General features: G+C 38.2%; 1 protein-coding gene across 2 annotated transcripts in view; it reads left to right on the top strand.

Moving 5' to 3' along the window:
- The window catches only part of PIBF1 (progesterone immunomodulatory binding factor 1), a 178,698-nt gene that overhangs the window by 114,851 nt on the left and 40,279 nt on the right, over nucleotides 1–23,568 (top strand). The gene's annotated exons all lie outside the window — the stretch shown is intronic.

The following is a 23,568-nucleotide window of genomic DNA, read 5'->3' on the forward strand; positions in this document are numbered from 1 at the left end:
ACTTAAAAAAAACACATATAATGAATCACAATGTTCATCTTAGTTCTTTGTAACTGCTTTGTGTATTTTCTGAGCAGTTTTCAAATAAGCCATTTGGTAGTACCAAGTGATTTTATAATTTTTGAAACGAACTTGATGTTAAAGCCTTATGAAACAACTTACAGTATATGGCGAAGTAAAGATCAAAAGAGAGATTAAATGCCCAGACTAAATATAAATGCAGGCTAGACAGACCAAGCTCTGATTTCTGGGAACATCAACTGGCGAAACAAGTTTAACAAATTTTAGTGGCATTTTAAGTTTTTAACTAAAGCCTCATTTTTAAAATGTTGCAATAGATTTGCTCTTTGACTCATTTGATGAAAAAATAATCATATCTACTAAACACACTTAATTTGGAATACACTTAAGTTCTCACATTCTTTGATATATGATAGTTAGTTCCCAAATTATGAACATTTTTAAATCAGATTTTTATATATTTTTATTTTTCTTAGCCTTATATTGTATTATTTAATAATGTACCCTTGAACCTTGAACAGTAGGGGTTAGGAATGCAGACACCCCCCTTCTCACAGTGGGAAATCCCCGCGTAACTTTTGACCCCCCCAAAAAACTTTACTGTAGATAGTTGTCCCTCAGTAACTGCTAGAAATTGGTTACAGGACCCCGTGAACCCCCCACACACACACCCAAATCCACAGCTGTTCAAGTCCCCTATATGAAAGGGCATAGAACAGCACGGGCAGTTGCCCCTTGGAACTGCAGATTTCCAAGTGGGGATGGGAAATCCAGGGATATGGAACTCGGGGATAAGGAGGGCTCACTGTATGTTCACTGAAAAAAATTGCATGCAAGTGAACCCGCACATCAAACCCTTGTTGTTCAAGGCTTGTATATAGGTTTTACATAGTATGTTCAATCCTCTTATTACTTCAGTCAACATCCAATTAACATTGTTCTGTACTGCTGAAATTCAAATAATAAAATAATTAGAACCATAAATGCCACTTCCCTAGCCTTCCTTTTAAAGTCATATATTAAAAAGTATCAATACATACCATATATTCTTCATCTGTTTTCTTAAGGACCTGCCTTTCACATTTGTCTTTATACTGCCCTCTATTAATGTGCTGTTCATATTAGAGCATTAGGAGGAACTTTATGCTCAAATTTAAGAAGAGAGGAAATCTTTGATAATACTGCAGTGCCTGACGCATAATTAGTGCTCAGGATGGAAGCAGAGTTGTGCTGGCAAAGGTGAACAACCAGCCTTCCAGGCAGGGGTGTGAGGGATAGCTCTGATTTGTAGCATTTGCTTCTGTGGGAAAAATATTCCAACCACGCCTAAGTTCAGGCTGCCAGCATCGTGCTCGGGAGCATGAAGTAGAGCAAGGTTCTCGGGCACACCATTGCATAGGGCTTCCACCATAAAAACACAGTGGACACCTGTAAGCACGAGAGCGGAGATAATAGTAAACTGTAGTAAAATAACTAAAAGTTGATGGATTTTTCAGTATTTGTTTCTTTTTCAATAAAACAGATTTTATTTTAAATCTAAATAAAGTTTTAACAATGGTGGTATTTAACAACCAGCTCACAAAATTCCTAAAAATTTACCAGTCAGCTCTTAAAAACTCCAAACCAGCTGCAGCACCCCACAGGGTGAAACTGTGGAAGGCTATACACATAAATAACTAAAATAGCAAGTGAACTTCTGGTTGCTAATACATTGTAGATCCCTTGTCCTTATTTTAATTTCTGAATAACCTACCAAATATTTCTTAAAAAATCAAATACTAAGATTCATATAAACTTGTATTGTGTCAGTATATTACTTTTTTAAAAAACTGTCTTGGCCCTGGCCAGTGTGGCTCAGTTGATTGGCTCACAGTCATTCCCATGCCGAATGCTTGTGGGTTCAATTCCCACTGTGGGGAATGCACATACCTGGGTTGCAGGTCCAATCTCAGTCCAGGTGCAAAACAATTCCCATCCTGGAGCATACAGAAGACAACCAATTGCGGTTTCTCTCCCTCTCATCCTTCCTTCGCTCTGAAAGCAGTGAAAAATTGCCCTCAAGTGAGCATCAAGCAAAAAGTAAAAAAGACTCATGAACATGGACAACAGTGTGGTGATTGCAAGGGGGAGAGAGTATAAGGAGGCTAAATGGTAATGGAAAAAATACAGTAAAAAAATAAAATGAGATAGTTGAGCTAAAAAAAAATTTTTTTAAACCCACCTTGAAGCACTTCAGTTAGTTTAAATAGTAATTACTAAATGGGTACACACTCCTACACAAATTATAAGGGGAAATTACAGGAAATTAAATTAAGGAATTAAATTAAATTGTAATGATAATTAACTTTGCACGAAGCATTTTTTTAAAAACTGTTATCTGATATTGAGAAAAAGACTTAAATATTGAAATACTTGTGATATGAAATGCTATGGCATGTGCAATTCCTTTAAAATAGTCCATAAGGGCCCTGGCTGGCATAGCTCAGTGGATTGAGCACGGGCCTGCAAACCAAAGGATCACGGTTCAGTTCCCAGTCAGGGCACATGCCCAGGTTACAGGCCAGTTCCCAGCAGGGGACGCACGAGAGGCAACCATACGTTGATATTTCTCTCCCTCTCTCCTTCCCCTCTAAAGATAAATAAATAAAATCTTTAAAAAAGATAGTCCATAAGGAACAGGGGGAGAGGGCTCAATAGGTAGAACAAAAAACTCAAAATGTGGATAATGTTCAAAGCTGGGTGAGGGATACCTATAGCTCATTATTCAGTTGTATACTTTTGTGTATATTTTAAATTTTTTGTAAGACATATGGAAAAAGAATCTGTAAACCTATATTAAAAGGTTTATACTGAGTGTATAATTTCCCTTAAGATTGAAAATAAAGTGTTAGGATTTGAAATATTCCATGTATTTTGCTCTCTTCTAGCCCACAGAAATTATGTAACAGACATAGTTCCTTTTATCGCATTTTGCCTTTGCGCTTCACAGATATTGTGTTTTGCACAAATCGAAGGCTTGTGACATCTGCATTGAGCAAACCTATTGGTACCATTTTTTTCAACAGCATTTGCTCACTTTGTGTCACATTCTGGTGACGTTTGAACTTTTTTTATTGTTGTTGTATTTGTAACGGTGATTGGTGATCAGTGGCCTTTGATGTCACTATTGTAATTGTTTTGGAGCTCCGTGAATCACACCCTAACTGATAATCATGTGTGTTCTGACTGCTCCACCGACTGGCCATTCCCTTATATCCTTGGGGCCTTCCAGTTCCCTGAGACACTACAATATTGAAATTTGGCCTATTAATAATCCTACAATGGCCTCTAAATGTTTGAAAGAAAGGAAAAATCACGAGTTTCTCAATTTCAGTCAAAACCTAGCAATAATTAAGCTTACTCAGGAAGGAATATCATAAGCCAAGAAAGCTGGACTGGAAGCCAGGCCTCTTGTGCCAAAAAGTTAGCCACGTTGTAAATCCAAAGGAAAAGTTCTTGAAGGAAATTAAAAGTGCACTCAGTGAACAAATGATAAGACAGTGAAACTGCCTCACTGTGGATATGGATAAAATTTTAGTGCTTTCAATAGATCAAAGCAGCTGCAATATTGCCTTAAACCAAAGCCCTAATTCTCTTGAATTTTGTGAGAGCTGAGAGACATAAGGAAGCTGCAGAAGAAAAATTTGAAGCTACGAAGGTTGCTTCATGAGGTTTAAGGAAAGAAGACATCTTAACAAGCAAGTGCTGATATAGAAGCTAGAGTACGAGGTCTGTCCAGCAAAAGTGCAACATGTTAGTGTAACAAGAATGGTTTGCGTAACATTGAGTAACCTGGCAGCCAAGGAGAGTGGACTGGAATGCTCATGTGTGAACAATGATGACTTCACTGTACTAGTCAGTGGGGGTGGTAGATGCTATTGAGTGAGCATGTGTACTGTGTGGCCATCATGTTCAAAATGACTGAGTGAATAGAGCAATGAATCAGCATCACATTTTTGTATTAAGCTTGAACATTCTCCCACAGAAACTATTTGGATGATTCAGAAGGCCACAGCTCTGGGCAACTGATGATAGGCAGTTTCATCACAACAATGTGCTCACTCATACATCACATCTCGTGCAAGTGTTTTTTTGGCAAAACATCAAATCACCCAGGTGACTCAGCCACCCTACAACTCAGACTTAGCACCCTGTGACTTCTGGCTTTTCGCAAAACTAAAATCACCTTTGAAGGGCAAGAGATTTCAGACCATCAGCGAGATTCAGGAAAATATGATGCGGCAGCCGACGGTAATTTGGAGAACTCTGTGAGGTCCCAAGGTGCCTACTTTGAAGGGGACTGAGGCATCATTACCCTGTGTACGTTTTCTCTATATTCATCAATAAATGTCTCTATTTTTCTTATAATGTGGCTGGATACTTTCTGGACAGACCTCATAAATTATCCAGAAGATCTATCCGAGATAATTAATAACTGTGGTTATACTAAAATTGAAACAGCCATCTAGGATGTTCATGGCTAGGAAGAAGTCAATGGCTAGCTTCAAAGGACAGGCTGACTAAAGGACAGGAGCTAATGCAGCTGGAGACTTTGAGATGAAGCCAGTGCTCATTTACCATTCTAGAAATACTAGGACCCTTAATAATTATGCGAAGTCTCCTCTGTCTGTGTTTTATAAATGGAACATCAAAGCCTGGATAACAGCATGTCTGTTTACTACATGGTTTAAGTCCAGTGTTTTAAGCCCGCTGTTGAGACTTACTGCTCAAGAAAAAAGATTTCTTTCAAAATATTACTGCTATTGACAATGTATCTAGACAGCTAAGAGCTCTGACAGAGGTGTACACAATTAGATCATTGTTGTATTCATGCCTGTGAACACAATATCCACTCTGCAGGGAGTAATTTTGACTTTCAGGTCTTATTATTTAAGAAATACTTCTCATAAGGCTTTAACTGCCATAGCTAGTGTTTCCTCTGATGGACATGGGCAAAGTACATTGAAAACCTTTGGGAAAGGATTTACCATTCTAGATTCCATTAAGAACATCCGTGATTCATGGGAAGAGGTCAAAATATCAATATTACTGCAGTTTGGAAGAAGCGGATTCCAACTCTCATGAATGACTTTGAGGGATTCCAAGATGTCAGTGGAGGAAATAACTGCTAATGTGGTGGGAAAAGCAGGAAAACTAGAATTAGAAGTGGCACCTAAAGATGTGAGTAGATTGCTGCAATCTCATGACAAGACTTGAAGAGATGAGGTATTGCTCCTTCTGGAAGGCAGCTATGCTCACCACTATACCACCAACGCCACAAGTATTGCTCCTTTTGGATGAGCAAGGAAAGTAGTTTCTGGAGATGGACTGTACTCTTTAATCACTTTTTATTTTCCAGTACAGTTGACATACATTACTACATTAGTTTCAAATGTACACCCCAGTGATTAGACATTATATAACTAAGTCATTATTCCGATAAATCTCATAACCATCTCATACCATACACTGTGATAAAACTATTATTGACTATACTTCCTAGGCGGTACTTTACATCCCCATGACTATTCTGTAACAACCAGTATATACTTCGTAATCCCTTATCATTTTTTGCCCATCCCCCTAATCCACCTCCCATCTGTCAGTTGACAAAATGCTCTCTGTATCTATGATTCTTTTTCTGTTCTTCTGGTTCATATATTTTGGTTTTTAGATTTAATTGTTGATAGATTTGTATTTGTTGCCATTTTATTGTTCATATTTTTATCTTTGATTTCTTCTCAAGGAATACCCTTTAACATTGCATATAATACTGTTTAGTGGTAATAAAATCTTTTATCTTTTTCTTGTCTATGAAGCGCTTTATCTTACCTTTGATTCTAAATGATAGCTTTGGTGGTTAGAATAATGTTGATTGTAGGTCCTTGCTTTTCATCACTTTCAATATTTCTTGCCAATTCCTTCTGGCCTACAAAGTTTCTGTTGAGAAATCAGCTGACAGTCTTATGGGAGCTCCCTTGTAGGTAACCAATGGCTTCTCTCTTGCTGTTTTTAAGAGTCTTTGTATTTACCCTTTGGCATTTTAATTATGATGTACTTTGGTGTGGATATCTTTGGGTTCATCTTATTTGGGACTTTCTGTGCTTCCTGCACTTATATGTCTCTTTCCTTCACCAGGTTAGGGAGTTTTCTGTCATTTTTTCAAATACGTTTTGAATTTCTTTCTCTCTTCTCCTGGCACACCTATGATGCAAGTGGTGGTACACTTGAAATTGTCCCAGAGGCTCCTTATACTCTCATCATTTTGGGGGGGATTCTTTTTTTTCTTGCTGTTCTGCTTGGGTGTTTTTTGCTTCCTTATATTCCAAATTGCTGACTTGATTCTTGGCTTCATTCGCCATACTGTTGATTACCTGTAAGTTAGTTAATCTTCATTTCAATAACTGTATCCTTTATTTGTGGCTGCTTATTTATTATGTTGTTGAGGTTTTCACTAAATTCAATGAGCATCCTTATAACCAGTATTTTGAACTCTGAATCTAGTAGATTGCTGGTCTCAATTCTGTTAAGTTCTTTTCCTGGAATTTTGTTCTGTTCTATCATTTGGGACCTGTTTCTTTGTCTTCTCACTTTTGCAGCCTTCCTGTGTTTGTTTCTTTGTATTAGGTAGAGCTGCTACATCTCACTGGCTTGGTAGAGTTGCCTAATGTAGTAGGTGTTCTGTAGGGTCCAGTGACACAGCTTTCCTGATTGCCCAGGCTGGGCACTCGAAGTGTACATCCCCTCCCTTTGTGGGCTGTATACCCTTCTGTTGTGGTTGAGCCTTGATTGCTGTTGGCATCTCTTTGGGAGGGATTTACCCAGGCCAATCAGCTGCAGGAACTGGCTGTGACCACTGACCGCCCACCTCCAACCACCATGGAGGATCAGCTGTGCAGGGGTATACCCGAAAGAGCAGAGCTTACTTTACCAGGGCTCTGGTGCCTATTGAGTCTGCCCCTTAAGTCTGTCACTTTCGCTTCGCAGAGGTGGTTGTGTGGTGGTGCTTCAATGTGGTCTGAAGCTCTCCACTGGGTATGCTGGCTCTGGACCTCCTGGGAGATACAGGCCAAAATCAGGCACCACTTGTGATCTGCCCAGGGCCACCTGGCATAAGCTACTAAGTGATCTGCCAATGGCTGCTGCTTGTGCTGGGCTTGGAGATGCCCAGGTAAGGACAAGCTGTGAATCAAGGCTGGCTGCTGCTAGTGTAGGGTGCAGGGTCACTTAGCCAGAGCTAGTGCATACGTGGAGGCCAGATGCTGCTTTTTTGAGAGAATTTTTAAAAATCTAAATCGTGAGCCAAGTCAAGCCATCAATATGGAAAAGCCACTGCAAACAGTGGCTTTCAGGTGGGCCTGAAAATTGGCTGGGGAAGGGCTTCAGGGAATCACCAGGGTGGAGTGAACAGGGTGAGCCAGGTTGATGGAGTCTCTAATATGGCATTCGCATGTGAGCTCTGTGGTGGGAGGGCTCATCAAAGGAACAATGGCCCCTGCTAGCACTTCTGTCTGGGAGAAAGCTGTCCCTCCTGCTCTCACCATGCTGCTCGACAGTTCAGTCCCTTCCCACATGTCTCTGGTGCCTTTCAAGCTGCTGCCCAAGCTAGAGCTCAGAGGGAGTGAGTTGGGGTAAGTCTATGTGTAGGTCCTTTAAGAGGATTGCCTGGAACTCTAGAAGTCTCCATGTTCCTCAGCCTCAATCCTCACTGGTTTTTACAGCCAGAAGTTATGGGAACTTCTCCCCCTGGCACTGGAACGTTGGGCTGGGGGTCCTGGTGTGGACCTGGAACTCTTTGTTCCTGAAATATCCGTCCCAGTTTTTACCCACCACACATGGATGTGGGACCAGCCTGTTCTGTGTCTCTGCCCCTCCTACCAGTCTTGAGGTGGTTCTTCTTTAATTCCCTAGTTGTAGCACTTCCATTCAGGTCGAATTCAGGTGGTTCTGAATGATGGTAGTTCTCTAGTTTAGTTGTAATTTGACATTTTGAAATGGACTCTACTTCTGCTGAAGATGCTATGAATATTGTTGAAACGACAAGAAAGGACTGAAAATATTACATAAACTTAGTTGATAAAGAAGCAACAGAGTCTGAAAGAATTGACTCCAATTTTGAAAGTTCCTCTGTGTGTAAAATGCCATCAAGCAGCATTGGATGCCATAGAGAAATCACTTATGAAAGGAAAGATTAGTTCATAGATGCAGCAACCTTCATTGTTGTCTTATTTTAAGAAATTGTCACAGCTACCCCAGCCTTCAGCTCCCACAACCTGGAGGAGTCAGCAGCCACCAACGCTGAGGCAAGACCCTCCACCAGCAAAAGGATCATGGCTCATTGAAGGCTCAGATGATGGTTAGCATTTTTTAGCAAAGGAGTACAGTATAATGTAAACACAACTTTTATATGTACTAGAAAACCAAAAACAAATGTGCAACTTGCTTTATTGCAATAATTGTTTTATTGTGGTGGTCTGGAACTGCACTTGCAATATCTCTGAGGTGTGCCTGTATTAGATTGCTTCTATAACAATAGACTATTCCTGATATACATGGTGAATAAAACAAGAAAGAAATTCTCTCGGGATCTGTATTTCTTGAACAGGTTAGATAAATAAACCAGCTCAGAGTTTTTGAGAATAAAACACAGGTGAAACTTAAGAATTGTTAGAATTGCTATTGTTATATGGTATTCAGAATATGTCTGAGATTATACATAAATGAATAGCCAAAATGAAATTGCTAAAAAGCACTCAAAATGAAAACAAATATTTCTTTTATAGCAGCTTTATTGAGGCATAATAGGCATACACTAAATTGCATATATTTAAAGTGTATGGTATGCTAAGTTTTGACACATGTATGTGTACCCATGAAAAGTTCACCAAAAGGAAGACGAGGCGCACGCACATTTTTCCCAAAGTTTCTTTGTGCTCCTTTGACTCTCTCCACCCTAACGTCCCTGCCGCACACCCCCAGCCTGATCTCCACATAACCACTGATTTCTATTTCGTCACTGTTAGATGTGTTTACATTTCCTAAACTTATATATATGGAATTATTATATGCTTTTTATATATGTTGAACGAGCGTGGTGAAAGTGGATACCCTCATCTCATTCCCTATCTTAAGGGAAATGATTATAGTTTTTGCCCACTGAGTATGATGTTGGCAGTAGGTTTTTCGTGTATGGCCTTTAATATGTTGAGGTGTGCTCCGTCTAGTCCCACTTTGCTGAGTGTTTTTGTCATAAATGGACCCATTTATGGGTTAAAATGGGCTGGATTTTAACAAGGGCTTTTTCTGCATCTATTGAAAGGATCATATGATTTTTGTCTTTCATTTTAATTATGTGATGTATCATGTTTATTGATTTGTGAATATTATATCATCCTTGTATCCCTGGAATAAACCTCACCTGATCATGGTGTATAATCTCTTTATTGTATTGTTGGATCTTGTTTGCTAATATTTTGTAGAAGATTTTAGCATCTGTGTTTATCAGATATAATGACCTATAATTTTCTTTCTTTAATGGGTCTTTACCTGGTTTTGGAATTAGGATGGCCTCATAAAAAGAGTTTGGGAGTCTTTCCTCTTCTCGAATATTCTGGAATAGTTTGAGGATAGTGTAAGTTCTTTGAATGTTCAGTAAAATTCACCTGTGAAACTGTCTGGCCCAGGGCTTTGGTTTGCTGGGAGTTTTTTTTATTAGTGTTTCAATTTTGCTAGTTGTTATTGGTCTATTCGGGTTTTCTATTTCTTCCTGATTCAGTTTTGGAAGATTGTGTATTTCTGGAAATTGATCTGTTTTGCCCAGGTTGTCCTATTTCTTGATGTATAGTTGTTCATAATAATTTCTTACAATCATTTGTATTTCTGTGATGTCAGTTGTTATTTCTTCTCTTTTTTTTTCTGATTTTATTTTTTGGGGTCCTTTATCTTTTTTCTCGGTGAGTCTGGTTAAAGGTTTGTCAATTTCATTTCTCTTTCCAGAGACCCAGCTGCTGGATTTACTGATTTTTTGAACTGTTCCTTTAGTTTCTATGTCATTTAAATCTGCTCTGATCTTGATTATTTCCTTCCTTCTGCTCACTCTGGGCCTAGTTTGTTGTTGTTACTCTAGTTCTTTTAGATGTGTGTTGGGTTGTTTATTTGAGATTTTTTTGTCTTCTTAGGTAACCTTGTAATGCTATGAACATCCCTCTCTGAACTGCTTTCACTGTGTCCCACAGGTTTTGTGTTGTTTTGTGTTCATTTTCATTTGTTTCCAGATACTTTTGGATTAGATATACAGGTCTTCATCCATTCACCTATTGATGGACATTTGGGTGGTTTCCAGTTTTACTTATTATAAATAAAGCTGATATGATCATCCAGTACAAGTCTTTGTGTGAATATATGCTTTTGTTTCTCTTGGGTAAATTACCTTGGAATAATAACTGGACTATATATTGAGTGTCTCTTTAATGTTTTAAGAAACTTCCAAACTGTTTACCAAATGTTTGTAGCATTTTACATTTCCACCATCAGCCTATGAAAGTTTTAGGTTCTCTACATCCTTGTAAAAACTTGACCTAGTCAGTCTTTTTCATCTTAGCCATTCTAATGAATCTGTAAGAGTGTCTTGTGGTTTTAATTCTCATTTCCTTAATGATTCATGATGTTGAGCATCTTTTCATGTTCTTTGCCTTCTGTTTTTCTTATTGGGAGAAGTGTTCAAGTTTTCTGACATTTTATCACGTTGTTTTTCTTATTATTGAGTTTTGAACATTATTTATACATTTTAGATACAAGTCTCTTAGCAGATATGTGATTTGCAAATATTTTCTCCCAGTCTGGTCTGTGTTGTCATCTCTTAATAATGTTTTCTGAAGTCAGGATTTTTTACCAAGTCCAATTTATCAGTTCATTCTTTTATGGGTTATGTCTTGGGTGTTGTATCTAGAATATCTTTTTTAACCCTGTGTCACAGGGTTTTTGTTTATGTGTCCCTCCAGATCTTTCATAGTTTTCAGTCTACAATCCATTTTTAGTTAACTTTTGCACACATATCAAGATACAGGTTGAAATTCATTCGTTTGCATGTTGAAACACCATTGTTCTAGTATCATGTGTTGAAAGGCCCTTGTCAAACACTGTTTTGTCATGTATGTGAGAGTCTGTTTCGGACTCTGTTCCGTGCCCTTGGTCTCCTTGTCTTTATGTCAGTATCACACCATCTTGATTACGGCAGCCGGATCATGTCTTGAAATTAGATAGTGCTGGTTCTCCATTTCTGTTCAAGTTCAAAGCTTTTTGGTCATCCCCTGTCTTTTGTATTTCCATATGAATTCTAGAACCATTTCTACAACATCAACAACAACAAAACCTGGCTGTGACTTTGATTGAGATTGCATGGAATCTGTGAATGAAATGAGGAGAATCTATTGAATATTCTGATCCATGAATCCAGTATATCTTTCCATTTATTTAGATGTTAAATTCCTCTTAGTAGTGTTTTTTGTCGGTTTGGGGGTGCGGGGTGTTAGGTTTTAGGGATTTTTTTTTTAATTTTTAATGTAAAAGTTTCTCATCTTTTGACTAGTTTAACTTGGTATGTTTTTCCTTCATTTCTTCAACTTTTAACCTGTTCATGCCTAATTGTCTTACAATGAACATATACTAGATACAAAATGCTTTTTTACTCATCTGACAAAATAAGACTTTTAATTGAGGTTTTCAGAACATGTACATTTTAATATGTTTAGTGATATGATTATTTTTAAACCTGTTATCTTGCTCCTTGTTTTTTATTTATCCTGTCTCTCCTTTTTTTCCCTGCCTCCTTTTGGATTAATTAAATATTTTATCATACCATTTATCTCATTGTTGGCTTATTGGCTATAACCTTTTGTTATTACTGAGGTTGCTTTAAAGTGTGTGTGTGTGTGTGTTTACATTTAGATCTTTAAGTTATCACCATCTAGTTCCATGTGGTACTTTGCCACTTTATATTAGCATAAAATCGTTATAGTAGTACCCTTCCATGTATCCCTTCCAATCTTTGTGCTCCTGCTGTGATCTATTTTACTTACACTTGTATAAAACTCACACTGCATTGCCACTTATATTTACTTTAAACATTTGATTATCTTTTAAAGACATATAATAATATGAGGAAAAGCTATTATATTTAATCAAATAGTTGCCATGCTTGATATTCTTTATTCCTTTGTGTAGATATAAACTTCCATCTGCTATCATATTACTTCTTTTAATAATACTTATAGATCAGGGCTGCTAGTGATAAATTCTTTTCATTTCTGTATGTTACAAAAAGTTATTTCACCTTGTTTTAGTTATATTTGCTTTTTGTTTTTACACATCTGACTCTTCTTAACAAAAGTCGAGATTAAAATATATGTCTCAGTTATATTCCTAAGGCCAAATGAACTGCATGCATATGAGGATTAACCATTTTAAATTGTACAGTACAATTCAGTGGCTTTATGGTATGTTTATAATGTACAACCATTATCACTATCAAGTTATAGAACATTTTAGTCACCCAGAAGTTTCCTCCTGTTCCCCTTAAGTAGTCACTTCTCATTTTCCCCTCCTTCCAGCCCCTGGCAACCACTAATGTGCTTTCTGTCTATTGATTTTTCATATAAATGGAATTATGCAATATGTGATCGTTTGTGTCTGCTTTCTTCCCCTTAACATAATGTGTTCAAAGTCCACTCATGTTCTGCCATCTATCAGTACTTAGTTCCTGTTTGAGACTGAATAGTATTCCACTGTGCAAATATACCACATTTCGTTTATCTGCTCATCAGCTGGTGGACGCTTAGGTTATTTCCGTCATTCGGCTGTTGTGAATAGTGCTGCTGTGAGTATTTGTGTACACCGTTTTTGTCTGAACACCTGTTTTCTGCTCTTATGGGCATATACGTAAAAAGTAGAATTGCTGGGTGCCATGGTGATTCTCTGTTTAACTTTTTGAGGAACCACCAAACTGTGTTCCATAGCAGCTTCACCATTTTACGTTCCCGCTGGCAAGGTCAAGGGTTTCAGTTTCTCGTGTCCTCACCAATGTTTCTTTTTTTGGAGGGGGGGTTGTTTTTGTGTTTTTAATTGTAGCAAGTCTGAAGTAGTATCTCATTGTGATTTTGATTTGCATTAACTTTATAACTGATAAGTTGACCATTGTTTGGTGTGCTTATTGGCTGTTTGTTTATCTTCTTTGGAGAAATATCTATTCACACCCTTTGTCCATTTTTTAATTGGAGTGTCTGTCTCTTGTTGTAGAGTTTTAAAACTTCTTTGTATATATTGTGGCTGCTAAGCTCTTATCAGATACATAGCAACAAATATTTTCTCTTGTTCTGTGTGTTGTCTTCTGCTTTTTTGCTAGTGTCTCTTGATCACAAAAGTGAATTTTGACAAAGTCCAAGTAGTCTGTCTTTTTCTTATGTTTCTCGTGCTTCACTTAGGAGGGTTTTTATTTGTATTACAGTTTGAATTTTATTTTGTTATTTTATCTATTTTTAATTGTATTTTTCACTACCATTTAACTTACATGCTCCTCCCCCTGCAATCAGCACACCATTGATAAAATATGTATTTAGGGTGATGACATGATGATTTGATATATATCACACAATGAAATGATTACTGCAGTCAAGCTAACAAACGTATTTATCACCTCATGTAGTACTTGACCTTTATATATGTGTGGTCAGAGAACCTAAAATCTACTCGCTTAGCAAATTTCCAGATATATTACATTTAGCTTATTCATTCATTGATGGACAGTTGGATGATTTCCACCTTTTGACTATTGTGAATAGTGCTGCTATGAACATCCAAGTAGAAGATATGTCTGTCTGCCTATTTCAATGCTTATTTAATTTTTTTATTTTGTTAAAAAAGATTTTACTTATTTATTTTTAGAAAGAGGGGAAGGGAAGGAGAAAGAGAGGGAGAGAAACATCGGTGTGTGGTTGCCTCTGATGTGTCCCCTACTGGGGACCTGGCCCACAACCGAGGCATGTGCCCTGACTAGGAATCGAACCAATTTCTCTTTGGTTTGCAAATGGGCACTCAATCCACTGAGCCACACCAGCCAGGGCTTTAATGCTTTTTTTAAAGTATGTTTTATTTATTATGCTATTTCAGTTGTCCCAATTTTTTCCCTTTTGCCCTCCTCCATCCGATACCTTCTTCCCTCCAGCAGTCCCCCCTCCCACTTAGTTCATGTCCATGCGTTGTGCATATAAGTTCTGTGGCTTCTCCATTTCCTATACTGTTCTTAACATCTCCCCTGTCTATTTCGCGCCTACCATTTATGCTTCTTATTCCCTGTACCTTTTTCCCCATTCTCCCCTTTCCTCCTGCCCACTGATAACATCCCATGTGATCTCCATCTCTGTGATTCTGTTCCTATTCTAGTTGTTTGCTTAGTTTGTTTTTGTTATTTAGGTCCAGTTGATATTTTAATGTGCATATATTTGTTGTCCTTTTAATGTTCATATATTTGATCTTCTTTTTCTTAACATTTTATATAATAAGGGCTTGGTGATGATAACTCCTTTAGCTTTAACTTGTCTGGGAAGCACTTTATCTGACCCTCCATTCTAAATGATAGTTTTGCCGGATAGAGTAATCTTGGGTGTAGGTCCTTGCTTTTCATGACTTTGAATACTTCTTGCCAGTCCCTTCTTGCCTGCAAAGTTTAAGAAATCAGCTGATAAGTCTTATGGAAACTCCTCTGAAGGTAACTCTCCTCTTTTCTCTTGCTGCTTTTAAGATTCTCTCTTTATCTGTAACCTTTGGCATTTTAATTATGATGTGTTTTGGTGTGTTTCTCTGTGGGTCCAACTTATTTGGGACTGTCTGTGCTTCCTGGACTTGTAAGTCTATTTCTTTCACCAAATTATGGAAGTTCTCCTTCATTATGCCTTCAAATAAGTTTTCAGTTTCTTGCTCTTCCTCTTCTCCTTCTGGCATTGCTGATTTGGATGTTGACACATTTGGAGATGCAGAGTCTTCTTATTCTCTTCTCATTTTTTAAAAATTCTTTCTTCCTTCTGTACTGGTTGATTGTTTATCTCTTCCTTATGTTCCAAATCACTGATTTGAACCCCTGCTTCCTTCCCTACACTGTTGGTTCCCTGTGGATTTTTCTTTATTTCACTTAGTGTAGCCTTCATTTCTTCCTTTATGCATTTGCCATACTCAGTGAGTTCCTGAACATTCTTATCACCAGTGTTTTGAACTCTGCATCTGATAGGTTCACCATCTCCATTTCACTTAGTTCTTTTTTTGGAGTTTTGATCTGTCGTTTCATCTGGGCCATATTTCTTTGTCTCTTCAATTCACCAGCCTCCCTGTGTTTGTTTCTGTGCATTAGGTTTGACTCCTCATCTTGGTGCACCTGTTACATTGTACGGGGTGGAGCCTTAGGTATTTTCCAGGGCCTGCTTCACTGTTTTGTGGTGGGAGGGGGAGGGGTCGGAGGGGGAACAGTGCCTTGCCAGCACTCACCCCATTTCCAGTCACTTCACCCACTTCCTATATGCAGCTGACTCCCCTCTAGCTGTTGCCCTGGTGGTTGTACCCAGAGCACGTGGGTTTGGTACATTCTAAGACAGTGGGGGCCCTTTAAATGAAGTCTCTAAGGGATGGGCAGTTTCTTCTGCCACCCCAACCCCCACTAGTTTTTACAGCCAGAAGTCATAATGCTTTATTTTCCTGATGCTGGATCCCTGGGCTACGTGGTCTGGCCTGGGGATGAGATGGCTCACTCCTCTAGTGTCCCTTCTGGTGTTTATCCGCCACACATGAATGTGGAACTGACCGTTCTGCCGGCCACTGATGCTGCTGCCTCGCCAGCACCACGCCACGGCACACCCCTCCGCCCCGGCTTCCTCTCTGCGCCCCTCCTACCCATCTGGATGAATATTTCTTCTTTAAATCCTGATTGTCAGACTTCCATACAGTTCAATTTTCTGGCAGTTCTGGGTATTTTTTGTGTTGAGGTTAGTTGTGATCCTTCTTATGGTTTTGCAAGGAGGCGAAGCGTGTCTACTTACGCCTCCATCTTGGCCTGCCCATTTTAATACTTTTGAATATAGCCCTATGAGTAGAATTGCTGAGTTCACCTTTGTTTTTTAAATATATTTTCCCTAGGTAAAGAATTCAAGGTTGACTGCATTTCCTCTTTGTCTTTTTTATTACTTGAAAAATGTTAATTCAGTCTCTTTTAGTTTGCATTGTTTCTGCCAAGAAATGTGCTTTCATCTTGATCTGTGTTTCTCTCTAAGTAGTGTGTCTTATTTCTCTAACTGCTTTTAAGAATTTTTTCACTAGCTTTAAGCAATTTGATTATGATGTGTCTTGATGTGGTTTTCTTCATGTTTCCTATGCTTGGGTTCTGTCAAACTTCTGTACGTATGTGATACCATCAAATTTGGACATTTTGCAGCCATTATTTCTTCAAATATTTTGGGTTCTTTTTTTTTTTTAGTTTCTCTTTCTATTTTTTTTGTGCTTCTTTTTGCATAGTTTCTTTTGCTAAGTCCTCAATCCACTCACCTTTCCTTCTCCAATGTATAATCTGTTGTTAATTCAATCCAGTATGTTTTCATCTCAGACATTATAGTTTTCATTTCTAGAAGTTCATATTGTGTCTTATTTTTATTTTCAAGGTCTCTGCTTAAACTTTTCAAACTTAATTTTCTTGAGTATATGAAATGCATTATCAATAACTGCTTTGATATTGTTGTCTACTAATTCTATATATTGTCATTTCTTTTTTTTTTTAAGATTTTATTTATTTATCTTTACAGGGGAAGGGAAGGAGAGAGGGAGAGAAACATCAATGTATGGTTGCCTTTCGTGCATCCCCTGCTGGGAACTGGCCTGCAGGGAACCGGCCTGCAACCCAGGCATGTGCCCTGACTGGGAATCGAACCGTGATCCTCTGGTTCACAGGCCCGTGCTCAATCCACTGAGCTACACCAGCCAGGGCTATATATTGTCATTTCTTGATTGCTTTCTGTTAAGTTGACTTATTTCATTATGTATCATATTGTCCTTCTTCTTTGCTTGCCTACTAAATTTTTTTTTTTACTGGATACCAGATACTGTGACTTCTATCTCAGAGCTAAATAATGTTTGGATTCTTGTAAATCTGTGTTAGTTTTATTCTCAAAAATGGCTCTTTCTTGGGAAAAGTTTGGTCATTTCAAGTCTTGCTTTTCAGCTTTCATTAGCAAAGAAGCACTTACTTGAAGCTAATTTTTCCACTACTAGTGAGACCAAAGCTCTTTTAAGTACTCTACCCCATGTCCTGTGAATTAGTAGGATTTGTTCTTTGTCTGGTGGGAATAGGTACTGTTACCAGCCAGTAAGATCATTAGATTATTCCTCCTAATATTTTCAGTGGTTCTATCTCAGTGTCTTGTAGTTTCTTCATATGTGCACCATCAGTGCCTAGGTGAGTACTCAAGGGGGCTGTCTCTAAATTTCAGAGTTCTGTCTCTATGCAGCTCTCTTTACTTCAGTACCCTGCTGTATGAACTCTGTCTCAGGGGTCACTGTCCTTCATTGCTTGATATTCCATGACTTCAGACCATTGTGCCATTAGTTGGTCCAATACAAAAGAGAAAAAAATAATTGACTTTCCTTTTTGTGCATATGTATATGCCTGTCTAATTCTCAAGAAGCCACTAAGCTAGTTAAGAGTGCCGGTGTGGGGTTTATTAAACAGTAGGAAATCGAGGCTAAATCATAATGCACGCCACATTACTGCCAAAAACAATTGATCTTCCTTAGCCTCCTGAAACCCTGATTCCTGCCCTTTTTCTTTCTGGTCATTTAGTAAGCATTTATGAGAATCCCATTATATTCAATCACTGATGGTAAAATAGGCATGGACTTGCCCTTTTAACATGTACAGCCTTGTCCACAAAGACCTTGTCTTCTGGTATAATCACCTACGGATTTATCTGTGACAGCTAGTTTATTTTTAAAAACTTACCTAGAAAATGGCACATGCACAGTCTCAACTAGAGCAATGACAAGGTTTAGTGCCTCAAGTTTTGTACCTAGAAGGTACTTAATAGAATCCAGGCAATTTGTTGCAAACATTAAATTGCTAGATATAAGAGAGGCTTCAAGATACTTAGGAACAGGGGACAGTCACCTACAAAGGAGTTCCCATCAGACTGTCAGCAGATTTCTCAAAAGAGACCTTACAGTCAAGAAGGGGCTGGAAAGAGGTATTCCAAGTCATGAAATCCAAAGACCTACAACCAAGATTACTCTATCCAGCAAAACTTTCATTTAGAATGGAAGGACAGATAAAGTGCTTCTTAGATAAGATCAAATTCAAGGAGTTCATCATCACCAAGCTCTTATTATATGAAATGTTAAAGGGACTTATCTAAGAAAAAGAAGATAAAAAAGATGAACAGTGAAAGGACAGCAAACTCACAGTTATTAACAACCACATCTAAAACAAAAGCAAACTAAAAGGACAGCTAGATCAGGAGTGGAAACATAGAAATGAAGATCTCATGGAGGGTTAGCAACAGGGGAGTGGGAGGAGAAGGGGGGAGAAGGTACAGAAAATAAGTAGCATAGACAGTAGGTAGAAAATAGATAAGGGGGAGGGCAAGAATAGTATGGGAAATATAGAATCTAAAGAACTTGAAATACATGGACATGAACTAAAGGGGGGGAATGGTGGGGGTGGGGGGTACAGGGTGGAGGGGAATGAGGGGGGGAATAGAACAACTGTAATGGCATAATCAATAAAATAAAAATTTAAAAAAGATACTTAGGAACAATAAATAGATCTCTATGTGCTAACTTTAAAAGGCATTCATACTATATTGGTAATTTTTAAAGGGAAAATTGCAGGATAAAATGTGTGATTTTGTTTTTAATATATATTTATGTGTGTTTACCAAATGCCAGCCACCACTGAAGTAAAACAATGACTTATTTATAAATTATATCTTGTTTACACATCAAACAAATAAAATGTTTGAACTTTCTACCTAATTGATTAGGCCTTAATAATGCATCATTGTCTATAAATATTTCACCTAAGAGCTATTACGAATCACACTGCAAATCCCACCCCCCCCCATCAACATTGTTATACAGTTGAATCACATTAACATGAATTTCTAAAGGGTAGCTTTAAAGGGAAGGAAATTTAAAACACTTGAACTCCAAAATTACATTCTTTGACTCTTAATCTCCTGTCCTTCCAGCTCAGTCAGTCCTTCCAGCTCTCCCTGTTCTTTCATTCCCACTAAATTTGTGCTTCACTGGAGCTCATTACAAGTCCCAGACTCATAAACTCTTCGTATTTTTCTCCTCTGTTAAGTCCCTTCTGGCTTCACGTTTCTTCCTCCCCAGTCGTGGACCTCACCCATCCGCGTATCGCGTTCACTAGCACCAGGTGGCTTTGTGGCCAGACTCATCCCTCAGGCTTTTCTTTATAATCCCTACTTTTACATAGTGTCTTACAACCTGTTAGTTACTCTATAAATACTTAATGGAAGGTAGGATAGAAAAAGAAAAAAATCTTGAGTTTTGTGGTAACATGCTAGAAAATTATTGTGGAAATCTGCTACCTTTAGTGCTTGGAAGCATTACAAATTTATGTTGTTGAACATCAACCAGGTGCCCATTCTTGTTGGCCAGTGTTTTTATTTTTTGGTATCTACTTTATAATTTTCCATTTTTTTTCACTGTAGAATATTTCCACACCCCCAAATTCCAATCCATCATCTATATCTTTTCCTTATTACAACTGTCATCTAAATTTATTTTCTCTGAATCCCTTTCATCCAAAGACATTTTCAGGATCTTCACTTTTTTTTTACCCCTTTTGGTCCCTCTTCAAAACATAAAAATGTGTGTGTGTATGTGTTAGCACGGATGTGGAGAAAAGGCAAACCTTGTACACTGCTCATGGGAATGCAGACTGATGCAGTCGCCATGGAAAACAGTGTGCAGTTTCCTCAGAATAAGTATGGAACTGCTTTGTGACCCAGCGATTCCACTCTTGGGAATTTATCTGAAGAAAATGAAACAGTGATTCAAAAGAATATATGCAGCCCCAGTTCATTGCAGCATTTTTTACAACCACCAAGATTTGGAAGCATCCTAAGTGCCCATCAGTAGATGAATGGGTAAGAAATGCTGTGGTACATTTACACAATGGAATACTTCCTGGCCATAAAAAAGGAAACCTTACCTTCTGTGACAGTGTGGATGGACCTGGAGAATGAAACATTATGCTAAGTGAAATAAGCCAGTCAGAAAATGACAATTCCCATATGATTTCACTTCTGTGTTGAATCTAAGGAACAAAATAAACTAACAAACAAAACAGCAACAGACTTCACAGAGAGCAGACTGACAGCTGTCAGATGGGAGGAAGGTTGGGAGGCTCTGTGAAAAAGGGGAAGGGATTAAGCAAAAGAGAAACCAAAAAATAGACACGAACAACGGTATGGTGATTGCCAGAGGAAAAGGGAGTGAGTGGTAGACGAGCGTAAAGGGGGATAAATGGTGATGGAAGGAGATTTGACTTTGGGTGGCCAACACATGATACAAAGTACAGGTGATGTGTCATAGAACTGTACATCTTAAACCTAAATAATTTTATTAACCGATGTCACCTCACTAAACTCAATTTTTAAAAAAACTGTATGTATATGTAACTTTTCAAAAGTTAACCCCTCTCTTTTTATTTAATTCCTTCTGTTCTCTTCCCCCATTGTTTTTTCGCAACGCCCTTTCTCAGTGGTCACTAATGACTTCCAAATTGCCATGTTCTCCTACTCCCCTGACCCGTCCATCGTATGCCGTTATAGAGATTCTAGAAGTCCTTGCTCCTCTTTGCTTTATGGTACCGTTGCCCCTCAGATGGCTCTTTAATCTTCTTAGCTGATGTCTTCATATTCTTCTGACCCTAAAATGTGGATGTCTTTCTCATGTCTACCCTTTACCCTGTTCTTACATCTCAGTAGTGGTTTTCAAAAATGTTAATATGAGAATTGCCTAAGACTCTTGTTTAAAATGTAGGTTACTAGATCCTGCCCACAGAGATTGTGATTAAGTGCATCTAGAATAAAGCCCAGGAATCTTCATTTTAAAAATATTTTACTTATTAATTTTTAGAGAGGGGGAGGAAGGGAGAAAGAGAGGGAGAGAAACACTGATGTGCGGGGAGACATACATTAATCTGTTGCCTCTCGCATACCCCCAGTTGGGGACCTGGCCCGCAACCCAGGCATGTGCCCTGACTGGGAGTTGAACCTGCAACCTTTTGGTTTGCAGACCAGCACTCAGTCCACTGAACCACACCAGCCAAGGGAGAATCTGCATTTTTAACAATCTTTTCTTGTAACCCTAATAAAAATGATACAGGGCCACATTAAAAAAAAATTCAGTTCTACAGATCTGTCTACCCATCATTTCCATGCTGTTTACTTTCAAATATCTCAATGTCCTGTTCTCATGGATTTCTCATTATCTGCACCACACTGTGAGAATCTGAGGACCAGAGCTGGGCACAAAATAAACTAACATGTACTTGCTTCTGGTTATTAAAATAATAAACATTTGCAAAAACAGTGGGAAATCAGGGCTGCCCTAAGTCCCTGAGTGTCATTATATCACCGCAGTCCTGCCTGTCCTGGTCCCTCTTCTGGGAACCCCTGGGCCCCTCCACCATCCAGCAGCAAAGAAGCAACACCTGGCTCTGCACAGTTTCTCGTGGTCCCGCCGCACTGCAAAGGCTCTTCTCCTTACTGGGGAAATTGTATCAGTTAAATATTACCCCTGTTAAAGATGGTGATACCATCAATCACACGGGGACGCCAGAGAAGAAGCCGGTTTCGGTGAGACGGATGGTAAATCCAGGCCCTAAGACAGTTCATGTGCGGTGCTTTTAAAGCTGCTAAAATAGTTGAGGCGGCCCGCAGCAAGTCCGTGAGAACAAAAGCTATACTTTCCAGTTTTGACTGATCATTAGAATATAAGAAACCTGAGAAATTTTGTTTCAGGAGGACTGGGGTGACGCCCAAAAATTACTACTGCGTGTTTTTTTAAATATTTTCTACAGCAGTTCTGATGATCGGCTGGGTTTGAGAACCGCTTTCGATTGAGAGCAGAGAAGCGGCACCAGAGCATTGCCCATGTGGGGTATCAAATAGGCATTTTACAGCTCACGGCACAATCAGAAAGATTAGGCGATGGTACTGGATTTTGGACCACAGACTCCCACCACTCCTAGAAAATGCCACTTGTATATATTCTGTACACAGAAAGCAAGGCCAAGTTAAATTAAAATGCAACAGAATGCATTTTGTCCCTGGCAAGAAAGAGTTCCATTTCTAGGAGTTTCTTTCAAAATAAACTACAGAAGGGAAAAAAATTCACATTTAAGACAAACAACAAAATATAGTCACCATTATGTTTTTTTTCAATTTTAAGAGAAAATATATAAGAATAAATTAAATTAGTATGTGAATCTAAATGTGTAATTATAGTTAGGTACTGCTTTTCTCTGAATCATATGTACAGTGTATTGAAACAAAGAAGGAATAGCAATTCTATAAAATGTGTCATGGGTTTAGTCCTGAGTCATTTATTACATATATAATTCCTGAGTCACTAATTACTAAAGCTTTCCTATAAGGAAAAGATTACTAACAATAAGCAAAGAGAGTGATTGTGAAACTGTGTGAATACTGATTATTAGAGTTACAGAAAGACTTTTTAAAACTATATTTGGAGGAAGTAAATTGTTAAATTATATTTTTCAAAAAATAGAAATTAATATCCATTTAAATTGAGAAATAGGTACTTTTTATCTGGAGAAATTAAAATAAATTTGGGCACTTTAGAAGCCTACAAACAAGTTGATAAAGAACCATATCCTTTTTAAAAGTGACAGCAGTACCATAGGAGTTTCTATTATCCAGACAGGAGAGCTTGTAAGTTGTATATTAAAGATACCTTTCGAAAATACAGTTTTTGGCTCTTAATTTTGTTTATAGTATTAAAACTAAAATATGTAATTACTGTAATGAAAGAAAATGAACTAAAATAATTAAGACTAATAACTGCTGTTAATGTTTTTATGCAATTGAAATGAGACTTCATAAGTTTCCAACATAGCTCATTCTAGACCCCAGCCAACCGCAGTTGGTAAACGCTCTAGCCCTTCCCTGCATGGCTCCTCCCCTGTTCCTCCTTTCCCCCCCCAACCCCCCCCAACACACTCAGACTGTTCTGCACTTTGAAACACAAAGCAACCTGTCAGTTCAGTCTATTCAGTTAGGGTCAGTTCTGTGAAAACAGAGCCAAGGCAATTGTTTGATTTAATTGACTAGTGAAACTGGTTATACAGGTAAGTGGAACCTAGTTTTATTTTTGTCCAGCTGCATATTTGAATGTTCATAAAGTAACTTAGTAGAGTAATAAGATTCC

Source organism: Artibeus jamaicensis, unplaced genomic scaffold (assembly GCF_021234435.1).
Source record: "Artibeus jamaicensis isolate MK-2021 breed Jamaican fruit bat unplaced genomic scaffold, CSHL_Jam_final contig_415, whole genome shotgun sequence".
Taxonomy (NCBI): domain Eukaryota; kingdom Metazoa; phylum Chordata; class Mammalia; order Chiroptera; family Phyllostomidae; genus Artibeus; species Artibeus jamaicensis.